Below are 14,092 nucleotides of genomic sequence, written 5' to 3' on the forward strand. Positions count from 1 at the left end.
CCCAGAAAAATAAAGGCAGCAACTGTTTCCACTGTTTCCCCATCTATTTGCCATGAAGTGATGGGACCAGATGCCATGATCTTCGTTTTCTGAATGTTGAGCTTTAAGCCAACTTTTTCACTCTCCACTTTCACTTTCATCAAGAGGCTCTTTAGTTCTTCACTTTCTGCCATAAGGGTAGTGTCATCTGCATATCTGAGGTTATTGATATTTCTCCCAGCAATCTTGATTCCAGCTGTGCTTCCTTCAGCCCAGCGTTTCTCATGATGTACTCTGCATAGAAGTTAAATAAGCAGGGTGACAAGATACAGCCTTGACGTACTCCTTTTCCTATTTGGAACCAATCTGTTGTTCCGTGTCCAGTTCTAACTGTTGTTTCCTGACATGCATATAGGTTTCTCAAGAGGCAAGTCAGGTGGTCTGGTATTCCCATCACTTTTCAGAATGTTTATTGTGATCCACACAGTCAAAGGCTTTGGTATAGTCAATAAAACAGAAATAGATGTTTTTCTGGAACTCTCTTGCTTTTTCAATGATCCAGCGGACGTTGGCAATTTGATCTCTGGTTCCTCTGCCTTTTCTAAAACCAGCTTGAACATCTGGAAGTTAACGGTTCATGTATTGCTGAAGCCTGGCTTGGAGAATTTTGAGCATTACTTTAATAGCGTGTGAGATGAATGCAATTGTGCGGTAGTTTGAGCATTCTTTGGCATTGCCTTTCTTTGGGATTGGAAGGAAAACTGACCTTTTCCAGTCTTTTGGTCACTGCTGCGTTTTCCAGATTTGCTGGCATATTGAGTGCAGCACTTTCACAGCATCATCTTTCAGGATTTGAAATAGCTCAACTGGAATTCCATCACCTCCACTAGCTTTGTTCATAGTGATGCTTCCTAAGGCCCACTCAACTCCACATTCCAGGATGTCTGGCTCTAGGTGAGTGATCACACCATCGTGATTATCTGGGTTGTGAAGATCTTTTTTTGTACAGTTCTGTGTATTCTTGCCACCTCTTCTTAATATCTTCTGCTTCTGTTAGGTCCCTACCATTTCTGTCCTTTACTGAGCCCATCTTGTTCCCTTGGTATCTCTAATTTTCTTGAAGAGATCTCTAGTCTTTCCCATTCTATTGTCTTCCTCTATTTCTTTACATTGATCGCTGAGGAAGGCTTTCTTATCTCTCCTTGCTATTCTTTGGAACTCTGCATTCACATGGGTATACCTTTCTTTTTCCTCTTTGCTTTTCACTCCCCTTCTTTTAACAGCTATTTGTAAGGCCTCCTCAGATAGCCATTTTGCTTTTTTGCCTTTCTTTCTGGGCATACTCTTAAGATTATATTTTAAGATGAAAGATTTCATCCTAACATCACTGACAATCATTGCTAGCATGTCTCCTCCATCTTGTTAGTAAGCAGAATTAAGATGTGGGGAGATATTGGGAGTGTGACCTGTACTGCCACACCTTGGGACAGGAGACCTTACCAGATACTGTAGTTCATATCCTACTGTCAACAACTTTTATACAAATTGAAATAATAATGATGATGATGACAGATGACAATGACAGAAGTCTACAGTGTTTTAAGGCCAAATTTCTTATATAAACTTCAGGGCCCTTATCTGAACAGTCATCATTTTTTATTTATTTAATTTTTGGTGGTTTCCCTAGAGTTTTACTTTAGATTTTAACTGTATATTTTTTGTTTGTTTCAACTACTTACCATCAATTAAGAATTCTAAAATTTCACTTTAAATTGGAGTGCTCTTTTATCATAAGTAGCCATTAAATGTTGAAACATAGGAAAAAAGGAAAAGAGGAGGCAAGGCAGGCAAACCAAAATATTCCTTTACTGCTTGGCTGAGCAGTGTTGAGAGTTCCCAACTCTGCTTTAATGTTTCCTTATTCCAGCACAACTATTAAAATTCCTATACAAGTGGCTCTTCTAACCACCACCAAAGTAGCTATCCAAGTGCTATTTAGCTAGCCTAAATGAATGTAGATTTCCTTGAAATTAAAAGCAACTTTCAGAGACATAGGGACTTATGTCTGCATTACTGCATGGGTCACAACGGCAAGTTTAGCTTTGAATTCCTAGAGTCTAAGTTTTGACCTGATGGAAATCAAGATATGCCAATAGCAGTGATTATAAAAATTATATCATGATCAGAAAACAAGCTTATGTACATAAAAGTGTGATGGAGAAACTGAAGGGAATAGCTGATGACATTGAAATTCCCAAAGAGGATGATGCTTTTTGGCCTCCTCCCAACCAAGTACAGCAGCAGAAGCTTGAAATCATCATTGGAGATGAACACATTTCTTTCGCAAAATCAAAAATTGGTTCCCTTATTAGTGTCAATCAATCCAAGGATCCAGAAAGCTTATGAGTATTTTATCATCTTCCCTGGGACCTGAAGTGTTTGCTCTATGGTCTTATGCAATGGCAACCCACTCCAGTACTCTTGCCTGGAAAATCCCATGGACGGAGGAGCCTGGTGGGCTGCAGTCCATGAGGTCGTAAAGAATCGGGCACGACTGAGTGACTTCACTTTCACTTTTCACTTTCATGCACTGGAGAAGGAAATGGCAACCCACTCCAGTGTTCTTGCCTGGAGAATCCCAGGGACGACGGAGCCTGGTGGGCTGCCGTCTATGGGGTCGCACAGAGTCGGACATGACTGAAGCGACTTAGCATAGCATAGCATAGCATGATGATGTTATGGGATTGGCCCTTTCTCTGTTATATTTACTCTTTCTGGTTATACAATAAGAATACATTTGGAGAAAAAAATAAGACAAAAGAAGATATTCTGATTTAAGAAGAGGGTAAAGGTGGGAGGTGACAGTGGCACTACGGCATCTGAGATCTACCTGAAGGTTCTGAGAGATGGGTCTCTCACTTGTGCAAAGCTGGGTCTGGGAAAGCCTTGTTGCTGATGTTGTTCAGTTGCTAAGTTGTGTCTGATTCTTTGCAACCCCATGGACTGCAGCACACCAAGCCTTCCTGTCACTCACCATCTCCTGGAGTTTACCCAAGGTTCATGTCCATTGAATCGAGGATACTAGCGAACCATCTCATTGAATTTATTGTTTTCAAAGCATATTTAATCACATTTAAAGAACTGTTTGCATAGCTTTAAATAAATAATAGCTTACTACTTGAATATTTACTTATTACTTGAATCAGAGGATGAGATGGCTGGATGGCATCACCGATGCAACGAACATGAATTGGGCAAACTCTGGGACATGGTGAAGAACAGGGAGGCCTGGCATGCTGCAGTCCATGGGATCACAAAGAGTTGGACTCAACTGGGCGACTGAACAACAACAGCAAAACTTGAATATTTAGTCCATTTAACACTATGATATACATTTACAGTTGTGAATGAATAAATTTGTGTTTTCCCTTGAAAGTGGGACTGAGTTAGCAAAGTGCACCCTCTTAGAGAAAGAATTCTCTAGGGAGGATTTCTAAGAAGAATTTCATCTTCTCCCAAAGGAGGGCTTGAATAGACACTGGGGGAAATAAACTTCCAAGTGATAGCAGCAAAACCCAGCTATTGGTGCAAGTCACTTTGCCTCGAATGGGAGATAACAAACTCTTGCCAGCAAACATGCAATGGTTGCAATTCTCAGGGCAGAAATAGGGTCCAGCTCACATACCACCTTTTGTAAGTACAGGCTCTTGAAACAGCACATAGTCAGTGCTCCTTGATTGTACAAAGGTATGGAAAAGTGCACATGCTTCCCAGTTTCAATGATGGTTCCAGTATTAGAGAGTGGAAGAATCTCTCCAAAGCTTTCTAACAGCCTTCTTACCCTTATCCAGAAAGCAGAGGAAAAATAATCATTGAATTCAATGAGACATTTTCCAGATGAAAGATGAACTTAGAATATGAGTCACTTAAGCAAAACTTTCTGTAGATGTTGCTTCTCCAGGATGATTAAGAGAAGGCCCATCATACTGTCTTGATAACTGTGGCTTTGTAGTAGAGCCTGAAGTCAGGTAGGTTGATTCCTCCAGTTCCATTTTTCTTTCTCAAGATGGCTTTGGCTATTTGAGGTTTTTTGTATTTCCATACAAATTGTGAAATTATTTGTTCTAGCTCTGTGAAGAATACTGTTGGTAGCTTGATAGGGATTGCATTGAATCTATAAATTGCTTTGGGTAGTATACTCATTTTCACTATATTGATTCCTCCAATCCATGAACATGGTATATTTCTCCATCTATTAGTGTCCTCTTTGATTTCTTTCACCAGTGTTTTATAGTTTTCTATATATAGGTCTTTAGTTTCTTTAGGTAGATATATTCCTAAGTATTTTATTCTTTTCGTTGCAATGGTGAATGGAATTGTTTCCTTAATTTCTCTTTCTGTTTTCTCATTATTAGTGTATAGGAATGCAAGGGATTTCTGTGTGTTGATTTTATATCCTGCAACTTTACTATAATCATTGATTAGTTCTAGTAATTTTCTGGTGGAGTCTTTAGGGTTTTCTATGTAGAGGATCATGTCATCTGCAAATAGTGAGAGTTTTACCTCTTCTTTTCCAATTTGGATTCCTTTTATTTCTTTTTCTGCTCTGATTGCTGTGGCCAAAACTTCCAAAACTATGTTGAATAGTAATGGTGAAAGTGGGCACCCTTGTCTTGTTCCTGACTTCAGAGGAAATGCTTTCAATTTTTAACCATTGAGGATAATGTTCGCTACAAAGCCACAGTTATCAAGACAGTATGGTACTGGCACAAAGATAGAAATATAGATCAATGGAACAAAATAGAAAGCCCAGAGATAAATCCACACACATATGGACACCTTATCTTTGACAAAGGAGGCAAGAATATACAATGGATTAAAGACAATCTCTTTAACAAGTGGTGCTGGGAAATCTGGTCAACCACTTGTAAAAGAATGAAACTAGAACACTTTCTAACACCATATACAAAAATAAACTCAAAATGGATTAAAGATCTCAACGTAAGACCAGAAACTATAAAACTCCTAGAGGAGAACATAGGCAAAACACTCTCTGACATACATCACAGCAAGATCCTCTATGACCCACCTCCCAGAATATTGGAAATAAAAGCAAAAATAAACAAATGGGACCTAATTAAACTTAAAAGCTTCTGCATAACAAAGGAAACTATTAGCAAGGTGAAAAGACAGCCTTCAGAATGGGAGAAAATATTAGCAAATGAAGCAACTGACAAACAACTAATCTCAAAAATATACAAGCAACTCCTACAGCTCAACTCCAGAAAAATAAATAACCCAATCAAAAAATGGGCCAAAGATCTAAATAGACATTTCTCCAAAGAAGACATACAGATGGCTAACAAACACATGAAAAGATGCTCAACATCACTCATTATCAGAGAAATGCAAATCAAAACCACTATGAGGTACCATTTCACACCAGTCAGAATGGCTGCGATCCAAAAGTCTACAAATAATAAATGCTGGAGAGGGTGTGGAGAAAAGGGAACCCTCTTACACTGTTGGTGGGAATGCAAACTAGTACAGCCACTATGGAGAACAGTGTGGAGATTCCTTAAAAAACTGGAAATAGAACTGCCTTATGATCCAGCAATCCCACTGCTGGGCATACACACTGAGGAAACCAGAAGGGAAAGAGACACGTGTACCCCAATGTTCATTGCAGCACTGTTTATAATAGCCAGGACATGGAAGCAACCTAGATGTCCATCAGCAGATGAATGGATAAGAAAGCAGTGGTACATATACACAATGGAGTATTACTCAGCCATTAAAAAGAATACATTTGAATCAGTTCTAATGAGGTGGATGAAACTGGAGCCTATTATACAGAGTGAAGTAAGCCAGAAGGAAAAACAGCAATACAGTATACTAACGCATATATATGGAATTTAGAAAGATGGTAACGATAACCCTGTATATGAGACAGCAAAAGAGACACTGACGTATAGAACAGTCTTATGGACTTTGTGGGAGAGGGAGAGGGTGGGAAGATTTGGGAGAATGGCATTGAAACATGTAAAATATCATGTATGAAATGAGATGCCAGTCCAGGTTCAATGCACGATACTGGATGCTTGGGGCTAGTGCACTGGGATGACCCAGAGGGATGGTATGGGGAGGGAGGAGGGAGGAGGGTTCAGGATGGGGAACACATGTATACCTGTGGCGGATTCATTTTGATATTTGGCAAAACTAATACAATTATGTAAAGTTTAAAAATAAAATAAAATTAATTAAAAAAAAAAAAAAAGAGAAGGCCCATCAGACCTGTTCTGTGGGGTAAAGCAACAAATACTCTGTATCATCCAGCATGGTGCCTGGCAAACAGTAAGAAACAGGAAATAGTTACTAATGAAATCAAAACCAGCTTTCCCACTTCAGAACAGTAACCCTGAGTACAGAAGCTGTTAAAGCACTGGTTTATGCAGAGGTTGTTACAATGTTGATTCAGACAAACAGTCCCTTTTAGCTCTGTTAGTCTTAACTCAATTGCATTATTTTATGAAGAAAGCCAAAAACATAAACTCATATAAATTAAAATAGCTAAGTGAATGAGTGAGTGAGACATCATTGCTCAGTTGTTTCTGACTCGTTGCGACCCCATGGACTCGGTGCAACCCCATGGAGAAGCCAGGCTTCTCCATCCATGGAATTCTCCAGGCAAGAATATTGGAGTGGTTGCCATTTCCTTCTCCTAAAATAGGTAAAAGGGCACCCAAATCCTCAAGAAACACCAATTCTTTAGCCTATTTATCATCTCCATTTGTATAATGATTCCTTTGCTCCAAGGTTCACAAAGTTTAGCCTTCTGATGATGTAAATATACCTCACAAGGTATTAACCTCTGCCAATGGATTTAACAATGTAATTGATTTAATACTACCATTATTTAACATATGAACATGTGTTCATTGAGAAAAAATGATGTCTGGACAACTGACATTGCATTTTTTGCCAAATAACAAGCTGATGTTCATAAAATCTTACTGGAGAGCACCCAATGCTAACTATAGGATTTCAAACTGCTGATTTGCAGAGATGAATCACGAAGCAATCTACATTGTGTGGCTAATCAGAATTCCCATCCTTACCCATGCTCTGAAAAAAAGCCTAAATTTTTTATTTGGAAGCCACTGTGAAAAGCTTTCATTAATTTAAATTTCAGAACAGATTTCTCCCCATTATGTGTTTTCAACTAAAGGCTTATTAAATACAATGCCATGATAAAAGTGAACAAATAGCAGGTTTTTCCAAGGCATCCATTTTGTTTTATTCCAGGATCCAGAGGCATTGAAAATCCAGGGACTACTGCCACACTTAGAAATCTTTCGAAGACTAGAAAGAATTGTTAATAATTTAGTGATTTCTATTCCTCTACAATTTGTTTAAAAACATGTGTTATAAATGACTGCCTGTTCCTTAAAACTGGCCCCAAATTAAGCACTATAATAGCTGATAATTAGATGCATTTAATTCTAATTTAAAAACCATCTTTACTTGCTCTTTGAAGAAATACTATTCAACTGAATCCTATTATATCTGACATGGTTTATTTATTACACTTCATCTGAGGGAAAAAAAAGTGCATATCCAAAAAGCATATTTTTTAATCCTGATGTTAACTTACTTGTATGCTTCAAAAGTTTAGAGGTTTAATATTATTTGAACTTGGTGAAAAGTATGTAAAGTTTCTCGCTTCTGCTTTTCATATTTTTGGGGAAAAAAAAAAAGATTCCATTAGGGTTTTCAGGATGGCTAAGCTTGTAGAACAAAAATAAGAAGTGGGAATAAAATAAGCCTGAGATGGTATAATTCTCCTGATTTTATATATCTTTACAGAAGAGGAACAGGTTTTGAGGAAATGGCAATGGGAAGTAGACGTGCTGAGCATGTTGAACAGGGAAGGCTCCAGCAAAAACAAATGAGATGCGAGCTGCCTTCCATTAAGGCCAACACAAAAGGAGAAAAGAAAACGACAGTCACGACAGCAGACAAATAACTAACCTCTCTCAGAACATCTTGATCTGTAGTCCAGCCTGGCAGTGAAACACCAGGGGCTCCGTCACCCACTTACAAGTCAGTTTCACATGATAGACTGTTATTATTAGCAGCATTATTATGACCATTTCCAGTTATCTCCACTCTTCTTATCTCCCTCCTGAAGCTGTTATAAGAAGAGATTACTCAAAAAGGGAAGGAAATAAGTACCCAAAAAGGTTAAAGTAGGAAAAACTGCATGTTTTCAGAAAACTTTGTAAAGACTGATGAAGCAGGGGAATAAAAAGAATAAAATGATTATATCATGTTCCATGCAGTCTGACAAGGTAATCCCTAAGTGGGAGAATTTGTTCTCAGCTGCAAATTTCTAGCTGTATATAGAGTGTGACTGACAAGCCACAAACATAAATTAGTGAAACCAAAAGGAAGCCATTTGGCAGCTCATTATTTTACCATTTGCTACATTTCAATAAATTCATGATGACAAGTTGAGGTTAGGGGAAATTCCTAAAGGCATTAATGTACTGGTTTAATTGAAGAATAAAATAATACTACAGGAGAATAAATGGCTTTAATAAACATACTGAATTAACATACCATAAAAGGAAAATAGGTGATTCTATTTGAGATTTCTTAAATTATAAAAACAAAATTAGCCTTCTCTCTATAAAAAGATAAAGGAAATGCCATTTGGTGTTTTGGTAATCAGGCCTACTTGCAGGATCATTGATCTTCTGATTAGATATTAATCTTGCTTCTAAGTGATTTTACTATTACAGCATGTTTCTAGCTTAACTTACATATATACATATTATCTTATTATTTATTAAAAGTAAGTTTATAGCTAACAATATTATCTTGTACACTTAAACATCTGCTAAACGGGTAAATCTCATGTAAGTATTCTTACCATAGTAAAAAAAAGTTAAAGTAAATTTATAGGAAACTAAATTCAATATGTTACACTTATTAACACAAAGTGAGGAGAATCAGCTGCTTTTTTTTTAAAACCCAAACAATCAATTCCTTGCCCTCATAAAAGCCACAATTTTCTATATTTCTTATAAAATGGTATAGAATATGAATTGCCAGGAAAATTTCCTCAATTGTCTATTTCACTTTGCAGTATGAACATAGCCTGTAATTATAACCATTAATTCAAAATGAAAATGATTTAAATATATATCAGGCTAATGTGATTTAAGCATATTGTTTTGCCGTGGTTCCTTTCTGGGACTGAATATCAAGATGCAGTCCACTATGCCGAAAGCCTCTAGCTTTCCAAAAACTGAAAGCCTTCGCCAATAAATCACAACTGTTCTACCATATGCCTCTTTGTTCTGCCAAGTATTACCAGCCTGTTCTACTTTTAAGCAAATTTCATTATATTATAGCTCAGAGCAATGCTCATTAAAAAGTATTACTGAAAAATGTCAAGTTGTTTTTATATAGAAACTGGAATTTATTTTCTACTGAAAAGTCAGGTATTTATTGAACACAAGACATTTGTAAAATACTGATCTCATTTGACAAGTCACTTCAAAAATCTTCATTCTCTATCTTGACTGTGAGGGTTCAGTCCACGTTATGACTGTCTAAAGCATTTCCTGCCTTGCACTAGGTAACTTTCACTAGTATCTCCCACTGATGCAGATAAACCATGACCTTTCTGGAATCGACCTACTCTCAAATGGGTGGAAAACCTTTTCCTTGTTTCTTCACAATCACATTCACATTCATCCTCTCCTTGACCAATTTGCTTTTTTTCATCTCCCAGTCACAGCCTTCCAGATAACATCAAGTTGCAGTCATAAATTGGGTGACTATAAACTTCGTTATAGCCTATTTACTTTATATAGTATGATACCGTCCAAATAAAGCTAGCCTAGAAATCTCACCTCCACAACTTGTAGTTGCAGTGATCCTTAAAAGTCACTTAACTTCATCTATAAAATAGTGATTACATCCTCTCTTTTCTCTTGAGTTCAGTTTGTGAACACAAAAGTCTGTAGTGCACGTTCAAAAGTTCTGTATCCCATTTACCACAAACCAAACACAAAGCCAGAGAGCTTCATTTTGAAACACCAAACTTCTTCCTAAGGAGCTGTTTCTCTTTCTCTTCAGATGCTAAAAACCCACTGGCCATAGTCTGTGAGCCAAACATGATAGAATTAATCTTCATTACCTACCGTAACTAATGAAGATCCATAAAATGTCAGGACTTAAACCAGGAGAAAAGCAAGATCTTCTTGCTTCCTCTGAGGAAAAAAGAATGTTTTTAATCCCCTGAGGAACATCAGATATACTCAAATGGGACCAAGGTATATATTTAAGCTAACAAAAACAACAATAGAAAAATTTCAATTATTCTTAAATCTTGGGCCAAATCACTCTGTGAAGATTTGTGGGGCTTTCCTGAATGAAAAGAGCCAGACTAGAAGGGGAGCAGAATCATGCATTGAGGCTGCCCTTACTCTAATATACTACATTTTTACGCAGTAAAATCAGGATAAAATGGAAATCAAGGTCACTTTTGACATGACAGAAGTGACAAAAGAGGTATCTAGAGAAACAGCAAGGAACAGAATAGAGGTGGGATAAGAAAGCACATACCTGTACTTTTCATATCCCATCACTTCATGGCAAATAGATGGGGAAACAGTGGAAAAAGTGGCAGACTTTATTTTTCTGGGCTCCTAAATCATTGCAGATGGTGACTGCAGCCATGAAATTAAAAGACGCTTACTCCTTGGAAGGGAAGTTATGACCAACCTGGACAGCATATTAAAAAGCAGAGACATTACTTTGCCAACAAAGGTCCATCTATGGTTTTTCCAGTAGTCATGTAGGGGTGTGATAGTTGGACTATAAAGAAAGCAGAGCACTGAACAATTGATGCTTTTGAACTGTAGTGTTGGAGAAGAGTCCCTTGGGCTGCAAGGAGATTCAACCAGTCCATCCTAAAGGAAATCAGTCCTGAATATTCATTGGAAGGACTGATGTTGAAGCTGAAACTCCAATACTTTGGCCACCTGATGCAAAGAGCTGAGTCATCTGAAGAGACCCTGATGCTGGGAAAGACTGAGGGCAGGAGGAGAAGGGGACAACAGGGGATGAGATGGTTGGATGGCATCACCGACTCAATGGACATGAGTTTGGGTAAACTCTGAGAGTTGGTGATGGACAGGGAGGCCTGGCGTGTTGCAGTCCACGGGGTCGCAAAGAGTTGGACACGACTGAGCTACCGAAGTGAACTGAACTGAAGAAAGAACAGGTCTTCCTAATTTTTTTGCTAAATTTTATGAAGAGACTTAACTGTGAGCAGAACTGGGAGCTGGGTATCTGTATAAAACCCTCAAGGCATTTCTTCACATTTTCTTTTGCTCCAATCTCTTTCCTTCCCACAGGGATTTTTCTCTAGTTATTGTCTATCTCCTTAGCAATGAGAGAAGGGAGGCTGGCCAAATCATCCATCACGAATCTGTCATCCCTATTCTCTAGGTATGGCTTCACCTAAAATAAGATTATAAGCATACAACTTTACGTCTCACAAATACAGGGGTGACAAGGAAGCTCAGAGTAAAGTAGAGTGCACTCTGGCTGCCAGTATAGAAATTATGATTATTTAAATGTACTGAACCACATTTATTTAGAAAGAGCTCAAAGACAATGATAAGAAAAACTCTAAGACTCTACCAGATAAATAAGTACAATCACTTTCAATAACCTATTAAGAGATACTTATTGAGAGCCTGTGAAGAAAGCTGAGCACCGAAGAATTGATGCTTTTGAACTGTGGTGTTGGAGAAGACTCTTGAGAGTCCCTTGGACTGCAAGGAGATCCAACCAGTCCATTCTGAAGGAGATCAGCCCTGGGATTTCCTTGGAAGGAATGATGCTAAAGCTGAAACTCCAGTACTTTGGCCACCTCATGCGAAGAGTTGACTCATTGGAAAAGACTCTGATGCTGGGAGGGATTGGGGGCAGGAGGAGAAGGGGACGACAGAGGATGTCATGGCTGGATGGCATCACTGACTCAATGGACGTGAGTCTGAGTGAACTCCGGGAGTTGGTGATGGACAGGGAGGCCTGGCATGCTGCGATTCATGGGGTCACAAAGAGTCGGACGTGACTGAGTGACTGAACTGAACTGAATAAAATCAATAAATGTTATATCATTGTAAAAATAATCCATACCTGTTGGGTATTTCTATGTTAAAATGGAAAGGCTAATGTTTAGGAGGAAGTCTGAAAAACGGCTGTTCTGCTGAAGCGAAAGAATGCTTTAAAGAGAAGAAACATGGCATACTATTGTGAGAAAGCCTGTTTTGTTTTTAAATGGGATGGTTTTCTTGGTGACATGCTGAAGTCAGTCTTTTTCCTCCTGAATGACAGGATTTCTGTATTAAAGTGTTAGTATGAGGAGAGAAATAGTGCCTCTCAAATGTGCAAAGAAGCACATTCAGTAACCAAGTACAGGATTCCACAGAAATTATGAAAGCCTCCATGCAAGTTCAGGTATGTGAGTTAAGCAGGAACATTTATGGAACAGTAAAGAAAGTGGTAAGGCAGACACACAGACCAACACATAGAAGGTGACGTCTGTGGAAGATTAAAAAAAAAAAAGTATGGGAAAGAAATAGTGCAGAAAGGAAAGGATAGAAAATTGATGCTATTGTAACCAGACAGAATGTGGCATGTGCAAATGACACTAAAGAAACAGAGAGTAAGTTTCATATTTCTCATTATGCATACAACACATTCCTCTATAAAAAGTTCTCAATGAAGCATTTAATTAAATATTGTTTGGTAACATGAGTAACACCCGGATATAGTCTAGTAATACCAGGCAAACCTACCAATTATCTCATCATTAAAATAAAACCTTAATGATGATGGTCTTTGAGGGGATATGCCCAAGAAAAAGCTGAAGAAGACAAGACTACTGGAAGAGGATGCAACATGAAGTCTCACTATTCCCAAGAACTGGAACTTCTTTCCAATACCACCCCATAAGATCTCCTGACACGCTCAAAAGGGAGAGGACAACAAACAGAATGACTCCATTATCACTGTCTAACCTGACAGAATCTCTGTACTTTCTATGGAATAGATAGCTCTCTTGTATTGCTTTATTGCAGAAGTATCTAGAGTCTGCAGTTGGAGATTGGTGAGGTTCTCACCCATCTGAGAATTTCAAGTTTCTCTACAACGAAAATGAGAAACAGAAAGAGTTTAACAAATACAAAGACCAAATCCAATACTTCAAAGCAAATGCCCCTTTCCTAGATCAAATATGTTGGATTTTCTTTTCCTTATGCTTCATGTCATTTCACGGCAAAGCTGCAACTCTGATGCTTAGAACTGTGGACGTTTACACTTTAGTTACCAAGATTAATTAGCTAAAAGATCAAATCTAGATGTTAATGAAAGTGGAAGGTTTATCTAACATTTAATGCCTCGGAATTTTATTCATTAAAGAGCAAGAAACAAAGGTTGATTATATCTTCCGTCTTATAAGCTATTACAGAATAACCTTTATTCTGGCTTTTCTTACCCCAGAAATGATTTATGTTGATAGCACTCTTTGCTGCTTCTTCGTTTCTATTTCCAGAATAATATGACCATTTTTCCCCCCTTTTGTCCACACTGGTTTTAGGCAGATCAACTTCACATTAGGAAACAAAAACTAAAAGAAAAATCACTTTTGAGTGCTCTCATTTATTTATCTTCACCAAACTAATCACAAAACTATGCTTTCAAGACCACCAGGTAATGAGTGTTGTCTATTCCACTGTGAGGATTCTTTCCAAGGCAGTTTGGAGCTAATTCACTAGGTCGATTGGTAAGTCAGGTCTTCTTTCCATAAAGTGATTATGGCCCAAGGGAACATATCATAAAACTAAGCACAATGGTTTCTAAGTTACTAAACAGTGTGAGGATTATCTTCAAAGCAAAAATTAAATCAATCAGCATAAATATGGGAGCAGTGGTGTGCACAGGTGACTTTTAAACTAGAAAATAGTTTTCAATAATTTCATTAGGGATAAAGGGACAAATTTGGGATGTGGGATTAACAGATAAAACT

The 14,092-nt window shown here is 37.9% G+C and overlaps 1 protein-coding gene and 1 pseudogene across 19 annotated transcripts in view; one reads left to right on the forward strand and one right to left on the reverse strand.

Annotated features, from left to right (window-relative positions):
- The window catches only part of NRXN1 (neurexin 1), a 1,219,761-nt gene that overhangs the window by 893,479 nt on the left and 312,190 nt on the right, over window positions 1-14,092 (reverse strand). The gene's annotated exons all lie outside the window — the stretch shown is intronic.
- LOC139185694 (protein mago nashi homolog pseudogene) overlaps window positions 2,057-14,092 on the forward strand; it is a 121,429-nt pseudogene continuing 109,393 nt past the window's right edge.

Source organism: Bos indicus, chromosome 11, assembly GCF_029378745.1.
Source record: "Bos indicus isolate NIAB-ARS_2022 breed Sahiwal x Tharparkar chromosome 11, NIAB-ARS_B.indTharparkar_mat_pri_1.0, whole genome shotgun sequence".
NCBI classification, from domain to species: domain Eukaryota; kingdom Metazoa; phylum Chordata; class Mammalia; order Artiodactyla; family Bovidae; genus Bos; species Bos indicus.